The sequence below is a fragment of the Thalassophryne amazonica genome, chromosome 8 (genome assembly GCF_902500255.1).
Source record: "Thalassophryne amazonica chromosome 8, fThaAma1.1, whole genome shotgun sequence".
NCBI lineage: Eukaryota > Metazoa > Chordata > Actinopteri > Batrachoidiformes > Batrachoididae > Thalassophryne > Thalassophryne amazonica.
In genome coordinates, this window is record NC_047110.1 from 55,935,557 (window position 1) to 55,936,443 (window position 887).

Genomic DNA, 887 nt, shown 5'->3' on the forward strand with positions numbered 1-887 from the left:
TCAAGTTGAAAGAAATCTGAAAACACTTCACTGTAATATGGAGTATATCACAGAGAAATTAATCTCATTTGTGTATATTTTTATATTAGTAGAATATACAATGTCAAAGCGACTGTCATGTGACCCACCAAATTGAGATAAAAAAACATTTCCATTCTATGAATTTGCTCTTACAGAATATCTCTGGATGGAAAACCTGATGTGAAGAAAAAAAACCCAGAGGCTAATTAAAAAAGGGATAAATTGAGACTTATGAAAGTCAGACTTACTGAATCGCTAAATGAATGGTGCGATATTTATCACGACAAAACATTCAGGCAGTAAAACTGAAGTCACTACTTTACAGAATACAGATTGACAAAAAAAAAGAAAAAAAAAATCATTTTCTAACCTTTATTCAGCAATTTCGGTCATTTCCCCCACATCATTTATATTACATATAATACACACTTAAGAAAGCTCACTCCACAATTTATTATTATTCATTTAACCAGCTGACAGTCATTTGTCAGCTTGTCACAGCACCTGAACACTACACAAAACAGCGTTTTCAGATCTCTTTAACCCAAGTTTAAGTCAGTGCATCATCGATTTCTATTTAATGTAATGCCTGCCAATGCGGAATAACGCTAAGCAAGATGGTGGCTGCTTGCAGCAGCTTACAGGCTGCATCTGCCATCCAGTGGATTAAATAAAAATTGATGGCCCAAGTACACCACAAATTATTTTATTTTGCAATGGCAGACTATTTGAAATGGGTCCTGTTTATATATTGGTACTATGCCACAGCCTCTTGGACACCGCTATCATTTTCATGTACGTTTGCTATCTTCTTTGAATTTTCATGGGACGTTCTTCAGTTACCAGACTTCGGCTGCCACGTGGGA